Here is a 13,435-nt window from a genome sequence, read left to right on the forward strand (position 1 = left end):
ACTCTGCCCCGTCTGTGTCCAATCCTGCCCCATCTGTGTCCAGCACTCTGCACCATCTGTTTCCAATCCTGCCTCATCTCTGTCCAGCACTCTGCCCCATCTCTGTCCAGCACTCTGCCCCATCTCTGTCCAGCACTCTGCCCCATCTGTGTCCAGCACTCTGCCCCATCTGTGTCCAGCACTCTGCCCCATCTGTGTCCAGCACTCTGCCCCATCTGTGTCCAGCACTCTGCCCCATCTCTGTCCAGCACTCTGCCTCATCTCTGTCCAGCACTCTGCCTCATCTCTGTCCAGCACTCTGCCCCATCTCTGTCCAGCACTCTGCCCCATCTCTGTCCAGCACTCTGCCCCATCTCTGTCCAGCACTCTGCCCCATCTGTGTCCAATCCTGCCCCATCTCTGTCCAGCACTCTGCCCCATCTGTGTCCAATCCTGCCCCATCTCTGTCCAGCACTCTGCCCCATCTGTGTCCAATCCTGCCCCATCTCTGTCCAGCACTCTGCCCCATCTCTGTCCAGCACTCTGCCCCATCTGTGTTCAGCACTCTGCCCCATCTCTGTCCAGCACTCTGCCCCATCTCTGTCCAGCACTCTGCCCCATCTCTGTCCAGCACTCTGCCCCATCTCTGTCCAGCACTCTGCCCCATCTGTGTCCAATCCTGCCCCATCTCTGTCCAGCACTCTGCCCCATCTCTGTCCAGCACTCTGCCCCATCTCTGTCCAGCACTCTGCCCCATCTCTGTCCAGCACTCTGCCCCATCTCTGTCCAGCTTTCTGCCCCCCATGTGTCCAGCTTTCTGCCCCCCATGTGTCCAGCTTTCTGCCCCCCATGTGTCCAGCTTTCTGCCCCCCCTGTGTCCAGCTTTACTGCCCCCCCGTGTCCAGCTTTACTGCCCCCCCCCCCGTGTCCAGCTTTACTGCCCCCCCCGTGTCCAGCTTTACTGCCCCCTCTGTGTCCAGCTTTACTGCCCCCCCGTGTCCAGCTTTATTGCCCCCCCCCTTGTCCAGCTTTACTGCCCCCCCCCGTGTCCAGCTTTACCCCCCCGTGTCCAGCTTTACTGCCCCCCCCCCCCTGTGTCCTGCTATACTGCCCCCTCTGTGTCTGCTTACCTGCCGCGCTCAGCCGCTCCTGATCTCTCCACGCAGCTGCACCGTGCACTCGCCGGCGACTGACAATGACGTCAGACGCCGGCGACCTGCACGCTGCGGCTGGCGGCTGTTAACTATTGACGTGCGGGCACGGGCCCGCACGTTAATAGCGTTAAACAGCTGTAGCGCCGGCCGCCGCTAAGGGCCCGGTTCAGCCTGCGGCTGCCGGTAGGGGCCCGGTGAGCAGGTAAGAGGGGGCCCGATGCGGGCCCCCTCTGCTCACCGGACCCCATACGCCAGTCACGGCTGTAATGCCCTGATGGCGGCCCTGGTCCTAGGGCCCCTGCTCTTCTCCAAATACACTTTTTGCCTAGGACAGCTCATAGAATCTCATGGCTTTCAGTATCATCTCTATGCTGACGACACACAGATCTACATCTCTGGACCAGATATCACCTCCCTACTAACCAGAATCCCTCAATGTCTGTCCACTATTTCATCCTTCTCTGCTAGATTTCTAAAACTTAACATGGACAAAACAGAATTCATCATCTTTCCCCCATCTCACACGACCCCCCCCAATGAACCTATCCATTACAGTAAATGGCTGCCCACTCTCCCCAGTCCCACAAGCTCGCTGCCTCGGGGTAATCCTTGACGCTGATCTCTCCTTCAAACCACATATCCAAGCCCTTTCCACTTCCTGCCGCCTCCAACTCAAAAATATTTAACGGATCCGTACATTCCTAAACCGAAAATCTGTAAAACCTCTAGTCCATGCCCTCATCAACTCTCACCTTGACTACTGCAACCTCCTGCTCTGTGGCCTCCCCTCTAACACTCTCGCACCCCTCCAATCTATTCTAAACTCTGCTGCCCAACTAATCCACCTGTCCCCCCGCTATTCCCCGGCCTCTCCCCTCTGTCAATCCCTTCACTGGCTCCCCATTGCCCAGAGACTTCAGTACAAAACCCTTACCATGACGTACAAAGCCATCCACAACCTGTCTCCTCCCTAGATCTGTGACCTCGACTCCCGGTACTTACCTACACGCAACCTCCGATCCTCACAAGATCTCCTACTCTACTCCCCTCTTATCTCCTCTTCCCACAATTGTATACAAGATTTCTCTCGCGTATCACCCCTACTCCGGAACTCTCTACCACAACACATCTGACTCTCACCTACCATCGAAACCTTCAAAAAGAACCTGAAGACCCACCTCTTCCGACAAGCCTACAACCTGCAGTAACCACCGATCGACCAAACCGCTGCATGACCAGCTCTATCCTCACCTACTGTATTCTCACCCATCTCTTGTAGATTGTGAGCCTTCGCGGGCAGGGTCCTCTCTCCTCCTATACCAGTTATGACTTGTACTTGTTTTTATTATATATACCCCTCCTCACATGTAAAGCGCTATGGAATAAACGGCACTAAAATAAATAATAATATATGTTCTGGCTTGGCGGAGGAGTTAGTTCAGTCTGTAGGAAAGTGCGAGGTGAAAAGGAGCACAGGAGAAGTGAGGAGCTGGAGAGGAGCTGCGACTGAGCTCCCTCCACGCTGAAGCGCAGGAACCGGACACCGGGAGTCCGAGGCTGTGTGGGACTGTGCGCCCCACAGCAGAAACTTGAGGGCAGGGGATTTCAAGTCGCCTGTCCACAACTACACCCGAAGGCACAGCAGCATATAGAGACCTGAGTCGCTGCAAGTAGGGACACCTGTAAAAAGGCTCACGTTGCCTGCCATCCTAGGACAGAGAGAGAGAGAGAGGACCTTGTGAGAAGCCTCAGGCAGCAAGGGACGTTCATTACAGCATAGAAAGGAAGGCTCCCAACCCCACCTGGCTAAAGGGATTCCGAAGACCGCCTGTAACCTGTGTACTGGATCTTCGTCAGTAAAAGGTAAAGAGACTGCAACCTTGTGTCCTTCAGTTCTTTCTGGCACTACACCATCTATCATCCTTGGCACTACACCGGGAGCCCTGGGGACTAAGCCTCACCTGTGGAAAGCCATACCATCCCTGCTGCAAAAACATCATCCCCATTGGATCCCTTTAAGCAGCGTCGGTCATCCCTGACCAAATACCACAGGTGGGGTCACGAACATTCTTTATTTTCTTTCAAAACAACCCCTTAAATGAACTTCCCTTTAACTTGGACGTCCAGAGCCACTGTGACTACCCCTTTAAGGACCACCGGACCTGGCCCGAGTACCCCACGGCCCTAGCGGGCGCTCCACGATGCATGTGCATGGACGTAAAGGGGAACGCCACACTGGGAACCTGTTCAGACTTTTGTTTAGAAGTCACTGCATTATCAGTCCTGAGTACTATGCTGCCATCTAGTGTCGACATGTGTGAAAGTCCCAATCTGATTATAAAAGAAAAAAAATAAAAAATCAAACCACCACACTATTTGCAGCACTTTTCTATAAGATAGAAACGGAAAATCAGGCCGCATTGTTTTTCATGCTTTATGGGGGCATTTTGGGGGTCAGTATGTAGACTGTATGTCAGGGTTTATAAAATCACCATCTTTCCAGACTACAGTCTTTCCGTATGTCTAAACCGCTCTGACTCCAATGATTCTAAAAGAATTGCTTGATGCTCAGATGATCAATGAGAACACCATACTTGCCACTTTAGGCAGTTTAGTTAAAGGGAACCTGTCACCTGAATTTGGCGGGACCGGTTTTTGGTCATATGGGCGGGGTTTTCGGGTGTTTGATTCACCCTTTCCTTACCCGCTGGCTGCAATATGGGATTGAAGTTCACTCTCTGTCCTCCATAGTACACGCCTGCACAGTGCAATCTTGCCTTGCGCAGGCGTGTACTACGGAGGACACAGCATGAACTTCAACCCAATATTGCGGCCAGCATGCAGCCAGCGGGTAAGGAAAGGGTGAATCAAACACCCGAAAACCCCGCCCATATGACCAAAAACCGGTCCCGCCAAATTCAGGTGACAGGTTCCCTTTAATAGTTTTACCTCAAAATCTGGGGTGTAACGCCCGCAGTCGCAGAAGGTCGCAACGGCATTTTGGGCCTGTGAGGGTGAGTGGTCCTCCGGTGCCAGCACAGCAGGGGAGCAGAGGACGGCAAGTATGTGCCCACAACCGGGAACTGCAGGACAATGATCCAAAACACACCAGCAAGTCCATCTCTGAACGGCTTAAGAAAAACAAAATTAGGATTTTGGAGTGTCCTAGTCAAAGTCCTGACCTTAATCTGATTGAGATACTGTGGCATAACCTTAAAAAGGCGATTCATGCTCGGAAACCCTTCACTGTGGCTGAATTACAACAATTCTGCAAAGATGAGTGGACAAAATTCCTCCAGAGCGTTGGAAAACACTCATTGCCAGTTATCGCAAACGCTTGATTGCAGTTGCTGCTCCAAAGGGCGGCCCAAACAGGTATTAGGTTTAGGGGGGAATCACTTTTCCACACAGGGCCCTGTAGGTTTGGATTTCTTTTCCATTAATAATAAAGATCTTCATTTATAAACTGCATTTTGTGATTACTTGCGTTATCTCTAATATTTACATTTGCATGGTGATCTGAAACATTTAAGTGACAAGCATGCAAAAGAATCGTAAATTAGGAAGAGGGCAAACACTTAACACAATTGTATAGTAGCATGGGGCCCAGGATGAGGGACAGATTATACATATACACCCCAGAGTAAGGCCGGCCTCACACTAGCGTGTTTTACGGATGTAAGAGAGGTGTTGAAAATACGGATTGCATACGGTACAATGCTTCTCTATGCCCCAGCTCCTATCAGCTGTATTTTACTGATCCGTATTATACGGTGTTCTACGGCCGTAGAAAAACGCAGCATGCTGCGTTTGTCACCGTATTGCGCAAAAAATACACCAATGAAAGTCTATGGGGACCAGAAAAATACGGATCACACACGGACCAACAGTGTGACTTGCGAGAAATACGCAGCGGTGTTCTATAGAAAAGCCGACAATTCAGTGCGGTGTACAGTAAAATCACACTGACAGGTTAGAATAGAATAGCTAAGATAAATGTCTACACATAGTATAGGGGTATATATATATATATATATATATATATATGTAGGTCAGTAGACACATATATGTATATACAGTATATTAATATTTCATACAGAGCTAGATAGCTTAAAAGCCGGTAATTCAATTACCGACTTTTGCTATCTCCTTCTGAAACCCGACATGATATGAGACATGGTTTACATACAGTATACCATCTCATATCCCCTTTTTTTTTTTGCATAATCCACACTACTGTTAGTAGTGTGTATGTGCAAAATTTGGGGGCTCCAGCTATTAAATTACAGGGTTAAATCGCTGAAAAAATTGGCGTGGGCTCCTGCGCAATTTTCTCCGCCAGAATGGTAAAGCCAGTGACTGAGGGCAGATATTAATAGCCTGGAGAGGGTCCACGGTTATTGCCCCCCCCTCCGGCTAAAAACATCCGCCCCCAGCCACCCCAGAAAAGGCACATCTGGAAGAAAATACAGATTACACACGGACAAGCAGTGTGACTTGCGAGAAATACGCAGCGCTGTTAGAGAGAAAAGCCGGCAATTCAGTGCGGTGTACAGTAAAATCACACTGACAGCTTCCAGTCCAATAGGTAGAATAAATGTGTACACAGAATAGGTATATATATATGTATATATATATATATATATATATATATATATATATATATATATATATATATATATATATATGTCAGTGAGACACATACAGTGGGGCAAAAAAGTATTTAGTCAGTCAGCAATAGTGCAAGTTCCACCACTTAAAAAGATGAGAGGCGTCTGTAATTTACATCATAGGTAGACCTCAACTATGGGAGACAAACTGAGAAAAAAAAAATCCAGAAAATCACATTGTCTGTTTTTTTATCATTTTTTTTGCATATTATGGTGGAAAATAAGTATTTGGTCAGAAACAAACAATCAAGATTTCTGGCTCTCACAGACCTGTAACTTCTTCTTTAAGAGTCTCCTCTTTCCTCCACTCATTACCTGTAGTAATGGCACCTGTTTAAACTTGTTATCAGTATAAAAAGACACCTGTGCACACCCTCAAACAGTCTGACTCCAAACTCCACTATGGTGAAGACCAAAGAGCTGTCAAAGGACACCAGAAACAAAATTGTAGCCCTGCACCAGGCTGGGAAGACTGAATCTGCAATAGCCAACCAGCTTGGAGTGAAGAAATCAACAGTGGGAGCAATAATTGGAAAATGGAAGACATACAAGACCACTGATAATCTCCCTCGATCTGGGGTTGCACGCAAAATCCCACCCCGTGGGGTCAGAATGATCACAAGAACGGTGAGCAAAAATCCCAGAACCACGCGGGGGGACCTAGTGAATGAACTGCAGAGAGCTGGGACCAATGTAACAAGGCCTACCATAAGTAACACACTACGCCACCATGGACTCAGATCCTGCAGTGCCAGACGTGTCCCACTGCTTAAGCCAGTACATGTCCGGGCCCGTCTGAAGTTTGCTAGAGAGCATTTGGATGATCCAGAGGAGTTTTGGGAGAATGTCCTATGGTCTGATGAAACTAAACTGGAACTGTTTGGTAGAAACACAACTTGTCGTGTTTGGAGGAAAAAGAATACTGAGTTGCATCCATCAAACACCATACCTACTGTAAAGCATGGTGGTGGAAACATCATGCTTTGGGGCTGTTTCTCTGCAAAGGGGCCAGGACGACTGATCCGGGTACATGAAAGAATGAATGGGGCCATGTATCGTGAGATTTTGAGTGCAAACCTCCTTCCATCAGCAAGGGCATTGAAGATGAAACGTGGCTGGGTCTTTCAACATGACAATGATCCAAAGCACACCGCCAGGGCAACGAAGGAGTGGCTTCGTAAGAAGCATTTCAAGGTCCTGGAGTGGCCTAGCCAGTCTCCAGATCTCAACCCTATAGAAAACCTTTGGAGGGAGTTGAAAGTCCGTGTTGCCAAGCGAAAAGCCAAAAACATCACTGCTCTAGAGGAGATCTGCATGGAGGAATGGGCCAACATACCAACAACAGTGTGTGGCAACCTTGTGAAGACTTACAGAAAACGTTTGACCTCTGTCATGCCAACAAAGGATATATTACAAAGTATTGAGATGAAATTTTGGTTCTGACCAAATACTTATTTTCCACCATAATATGCAAATAAAATGTTAAAAAAACAGACAATGTGATTTTCTGGATTTTTTTTTCTCAGTTTGTCTCCCATAGTTGAGGTCTACCTATGATGTAAATTACAGACGCCTCTCATCTTTTTAAGTGGTGGAACTTGCACTATTGCTGACTGACTAAATACTTTTTTGCCCCACTGTATATGTATATATATTAATATTTATTCCAGCGCTATACAGCTTGAAAGCCGGTAATTCAATTGCCGGCTTTTTCTTTCTCCTTCCTAAAACCCGACATGATATGAGACCTGGTTTACATACAGTAAACCATCTCATATCACCATTTTTTTTGCAGATTCCACACTACTAATGTTAGTAGTGTGTATCTGCAAAATTTGGCCGTTCTATCTACTAAATTAAAGGGTTAAATGGCGGAAAAAATTGGCGTGGGCTCCCGCACAATTTTCTCCGCCAGAGTAGTAAAGCCAGTGACTGAGGGCAGATATTAATAGCCTGGAGAGGGTCCACGGTTATTGCCCCCCCCCCGGCTAAAAACATCTGCCCCCAGCCACCCCAGAAAAGGCACATCTGGAAGATGCGCCTATTCTGGCACTTGGCCACTCTCTTCCCATTCCCGTGTAGCGGTGGGATATGGGGTAATGAAGGGTTAATGTCACCTTGCTATTGTAAGGTGACATTAAGCCAGATTAATAATGGAGAGGCGTCAATATATATATATATATATATATATATATATATATATATATATAGACAGTATATGTGTTTTTACAATTTTTTGAGCACATGGATCCCTTGTATATCTGTATGTCGGTTTTGCAAGCCTGCGAGAAAATCTCGCAGTACGGATGCCATACGGATTACATACGGAGGATGCCATGTGCAAAATACGCTGACACACCCTGCCTACGGAGTACTTACGGATCACCATTTTTTTAATTTTGTGGCGTATTACGGCCGTAAAATATGGACCATATTTTTATACGCTGAGTGTGAGGCCGGCCTATGGCATATATACCAGGAAGGAGGAGACATATGTAAGCAGGTGCGGGAATGCAGTAACGCAGGGATTGCAGAACAAGGCTGTATAACAATATTTTATTTTATTTTTTTTAACAAGAGAGATGGCAATGGTCTCCTTGCATGGAGTTAATAATAAACAACGAGTGATGAACATTAGGCAAGGGGGGGGGGGGTTAAAGGGTTAACTCAACAGTCTGATATTTAAATGGCACTTATCACAGTCTTCTCTGGTCCTTATCCACACAGTCTGATGGGAGTTGGAGTACCGGCAACGGCCGGCGTGGTGTACTGAGAAGAATTCCAACAAAGCACAGTTCAGCTTCAGGCAGCAATGGGCGGTCTCTGGTTTTGCCCGCTAAGCCCCTAGTCCATAAATCTGTGCAGCCAAAATGGGGAGCGCTGCTGGAGTCTCTGTACAACAAGTGTGCTGCCACATGTCTGTCAGCAATGAGGAGCGCACCTCAGGGTCCTGCATGTGGCACCGGCTCCTCCGCGCGAGCGTTGTACTCTGCTTAGCCGGGTGCGCGTCGCTCTGCACACTCACTGGCTTAACGGCACGTATGCAAAAGCTCTGCCGCAGCTCAACTCCGCACTGTCTCACACTGCAGAGCGCGCCGCACACTTGCCTCTGCTCCTGCTGCCGGCGGCAAATTTCTTTCGCACTCTTCCTGTGCACTGCGCGGCTTAGCCATGTACCCTTTCCCCGGGTCATAGGACCTATAGGGTCTCATTCTGTCTCCCCGGCAACACTGGACGCAGCCTCTACAGTTCCGGACGCGGCCTTTCACGGGTACCCGCAGCCCGATCTTTCTTCTTTGGCCGGGATCACACACAGCGAGATACGGCCGAGTCTCGCAGGTTAAAACCAAGCTCTGGCACCGGCACTCCGGAGCGGAGCGTGCGGCCGCACAGCAATACATGGAGCTGCACGTTTTGCTCCAGAGTGCCGGCGCCAGAGTTTGGTTTTAACCTGCGAGACTCGGCCGTATCTCGCTGTAGTGTGACTCCGGCCTAACACAGATATACACACACTAGGATGGGTGAGGAGGAGGAGGGCGGCCTAGTTCAAATCTTGCACTGGGGCCCATCAGACTAGTTACATTATTGCTCACAATATGGTGCTAGTTCAGGTCAAGAGGACACCGCTGCCCCTTGGCTTTGTCTCTGTGCCAGTATGGGCCTTGTGGCTTCAAATCCCTGTTTCTCAGGCTAAACCTCTGCCATTAACCTTCTGACACTACCACAGTACCCACCGCTTCGTGGATAACAATTACTTCTCTGGGGCTCAGCCATCACCTCACTCCAATTCCATCCCTCCTCTTCCTGAGAGGACGCGGGGGTCGCTGGATATTCTCGGTGGCCGCACTACTCTCACTGTACCACTGCTACCCCATCTTACTTCATGCAGCTTGAGCACCATCACAACCAGTCCTATGTTGTATCCAACAGCAGTTGACCTTCTCAGATGTGCACAATATCAGGCCACATTCAGATTTCGGTTTCACTTGTTCAGGTTTTTTTTTTTTGCACTCTAAAGCCCCTTTCACACAGTTTTTTTGCCATCAGTCGCAATCCGTTGAATTTTGAAAAAAAAAACGGATCCAGCGACTGATGCTGCCGGATCTAGCGACTGATGCCACCGGATCCGTTTTTTTTCTCATAGACTTGTATTAGCGACGGATGGCCTCACGTTTCAACCGTCATTCGCCGAAAATTGTTTGTCCGGCGGCCTGAGACAATGGTCAGAGTAACATTTTTTGTGTCCATTGAAAAAAAACCAAAAAAAAAAAAAAAAACAAACAGCGATGGATCTGCTGCCGTCTGTCATTTGTTAGAATAGAAGCCTATGGGCGCCAGATCCGTCAAATGACGGAATCCGGTGACTTTTTTTTTTTTAACGGAGCATGCTCAGATTTTTTTTTAGGATCCTTTAGCTGGATCAGCTAGTCTGATCCAGCAAAAAACGGATCCGTCGCATCTTGGCGCTTTCAGTTTTTCACTGACGTTTTGCTATCCAAGGCTTGAGAAACATCCATCAGATTTCTATTTTGTTGCAAGCAACAAAATCTGAAAAAAAAAAATAAAAAAATCGGACGCACAGAGCAAACGCTGAAGAAAATTGCATGAGTTGGCTCAGAATAATGATGGCTTATCGGATGGTGATCAGAGGCCGGTCACATATCCACTGGCCACAACACAGCCGCATGGTTGAGTTTTGGTCAAGAGACCCTTCGGCCAATCCGTACATGAACGGTGATGAGGTTTGAAACCGACCAAAAAGCTGCATAAAACAAACACATAACAGGGGCTGAAATCCGGCCTGAAGGCATCTCAGGCTTTGGCCAACATGGTGACTAAACTGTACATATGCAGATAGGTCAAGCAGAACAAAAGGACTGTTTTGCATACTTGTTGTAATTGCCCTCAATTATTTCTTCATCAAGATTACTAGAGGGCTGGACCTTCACCAAAAGTAAGGTACCTTCAAAATGTCACCAACCCTAACCTCAGGTGACAATGGATATATACAGTGATTAAAATATTCCCTGGGTTCCTTTGCTGATGGGGGCTATGATAATACACAGGGCACCCCCTCCCACCCCAGTGTATGTTTATCCCCCCATCCTCCAATCCACAATGGCCCTCCATTTCCATAGGACTGGAGAGAAAACACCACAGGAGTTAGAGAAACAAAGGGATTACATGTGTGGACCTCACAGTAAAGTGTGATAAACAGGCCTGAGGCCCAGGGGGAAGGGACCTCAGCTCTGCAGACCTGTCATCCCCAGGCCTTCCCAAGCACCTGATTTTCACAATAGCCCCCTAACAATAGGCTAAGTGAGGGGTTTGCAAAAAAAAAAAAGTTTCGTACATTTGCATTTTTTGGGGGTGGGTGGCAGGATGTGAGGGGGGCCATTACTCTGGGACAGATGTTTGCTGCCAGTCCTGGCACCACTAGGATATTGTCTTCAAATACTGCAGGCAGAGGATTGGGGAAGAAAAAAAACAAAAATCAAAATAATCATTATGTTTAAAGCTCTGGATCACCACTTCCCTCAGCCAATTAACCATTTCATCTTGAGGCCATGAATACTGAGGTGCCGCAGAAAGCCTTGCACACCTGGAATAACTTTTCTAACATTTCAGAGATCAGTGACTAAGTCTCTTAATAAAAAAAAATATATATATATATATATATATATATATATATATACACAAGCTTCAATTGCCCCAAAATAGGGCTCCTCGGGTCAAATGTGGTGCTGGAGTCTGTTTGGACTGTTTTTTGTTGTCATGTATATTAGTCAAGCCAAGACTTAGTCTGGAATTTGGGTTTCTCATTGCCCCCAGTGTATAACCTCCGCCATGCCATCTGCCTTTACTAACATGTGATAGAACGACCGGTGGTGCGGAGCTCACCGATACCAGCATGGTCCTGTAATAGAAGTCCATTCATGACATGACATTTATTCCTCCACCTGCGAGTGATAATATTGAGAAATGGAAGGAACCGCAGCCACAAAGTGGAGACCCTGTAATGTTACAGAGCGGGGGCAAGTGCTGAGGAGCAGAGGGCAGAAAAGTCACTACTGCTTAGCTGGCTCCATATCTGCAGAGTCCAGACCTCCTCTGGTATAACATCAGTACAAACATTGAGTCTCAGCCGGGACCTTCATGGCTGAGAAGCTGCATGACCGGCCGCTCAAAGCCTGAATCTTAACTCCATCCAACACCTTTGGTCTGAATCATGCAGGAGCCGCACATGGCTTTGTAAGGCAACAGGACAGATGATGCCACCTTGTTCATGTTGAACTTGAAACATGCCCCAAACTACCTACCCCTAACTACCTACCCCTATAGCCCTGGTGAAAAAATTACCATGTTCTCCAAAACCAAACTCATTAAGTGGTGGTAGCCCCACTGTTGGGGCAAATATTTTTTTTTTTTTCCTTAGAAGGGAGAATCGCCACAAAGTGACTCTTTGGACTGCTTAGATCACCCCTTTTAGTGCACCTTCCCAGCTACTTTTTTATCGTCTTTGCCTTGCCAGCTTTACAGGAGCCAGAAAATGGTAGAGAAGGACGAACATGGACAAGTCGGTGGAAAGGTGAACTGAACAATTGGTTTGAATAGTCATTTTGTGCCGAGTCTATACCCTGTGTAATATACAGCTGCAACAAGTCCTCCATCGTCATTGCTCTGGCTAGAAGGTGGCCGTACACATACGGACATTCGCAAGACTTACGACTTGTTTTAATTTTTTTATTTTAATCTGGTGTACGCAGCCATAATGCCTTGCCCAAGTCCGAGTCTTAAAACCGGCACATATAATGCTGTTTGGACCACCAGAGGCGGTCAGAGTGCCAACAAGAGTCTACAATCGCGCAAAACTTCCCTAAACCAAAAACACGGCACACAATGTATAAACATAATTGGTTTATTTAATCATTAAAATTAGTAAACTAGGCAAATTAAATGAAAATAAGTTATCAAGTGGTATCCAAAATGAATTACAGTAAAAAAAGTAAATAAAAAGAAACCAATAAGTTACAATAAAATATTAAGAAAAATTGCATCACTGCCAACACAGAACGACAGCTCCATTATATTATACTGTCATTTAAATTACATTTTCAGGTTCAAGGGCAAAAACCAGAACTTTACAAATAAATTAGAATAAGATTAAATATTTGGTCTCGTTCTTAACTTCCAAGCAAGGCTTTCCAGAAGCCCAGTGGTTGGTCACCACGTCCCCTTCTATAGGGACACTAGGACAAAAGCCCTTCAGGAAAATTTAAGTTATTAGATATTGAACGGAATAAATTAATGGTTTACTTTTAGCAGCTGGAACAATCCCCCCCTCCTAATATTATGCACAAACATATCCATCATGGTGCAAGATTATGGTCTCCAAGGGGTTCTTCATCACAAGGAACGTCCTCCTCTGGTTTAGAAACCAGTACTCCTCAACAATAGACCTCAAGTAGTCCACCAAGACATTATAATTTGGGGATATCCCATAGGACTGATGGTAAAAATCCTGAAAACATGACCCGGTTTAGGTATTTATGGACTGGAAAAGAGGTTAGAGGGTTTCACTTGAGGTGGAGATCTATGATCTGGGACCCAAAAGAAAGCAATTACTGTTAA

The sequence above is a fragment of the Ranitomeya imitator genome, chromosome 2 (genome assembly GCF_032444005.1).
Source record: "Ranitomeya imitator isolate aRanImi1 chromosome 2, aRanImi1.pri, whole genome shotgun sequence".
In the NCBI taxonomy this organism is placed as follows: domain Eukaryota; kingdom Metazoa; phylum Chordata; class Amphibia; order Anura; family Dendrobatidae; genus Ranitomeya; species Ranitomeya imitator.